Source organism: Notothenia coriiceps, unplaced genomic scaffold (genome assembly GCF_000735185.1).
Source record: "Notothenia coriiceps isolate Sejong01 unplaced genomic scaffold, NC01 NC01_scaffold00000122, whole genome shotgun sequence".
Taxonomy (NCBI): domain Eukaryota; kingdom Metazoa; phylum Chordata; class Actinopteri; order Perciformes; family Nototheniidae; genus Notothenia; species Notothenia coriiceps.
Window position 1 is genome coordinate 12,868 of NW_011332823.1, and position 249 is coordinate 13,116.

Here is a 249-nt window from a genome sequence, read left to right on the forward strand (position 1 = left end):
GTGTGCCTTGGCATGTCCCAAAGATATTCACTTTAAAATGATATATACAAAAATGTTAATAATTGAGTTTTTGGGAGAAGGGGTGGGATTAAATCAGTGTAAACTTCTTCCCACCCCGTTTCGGATGTGTAATTAGGTATTATTATTATTTTTGTATTATTGTTTCACACGTTCAAAATAAATCAAATCAAGCACTTTTGACTTTCGTTATGATTTCTTGTAAATGATCATGAAGATATCTGCAGATGG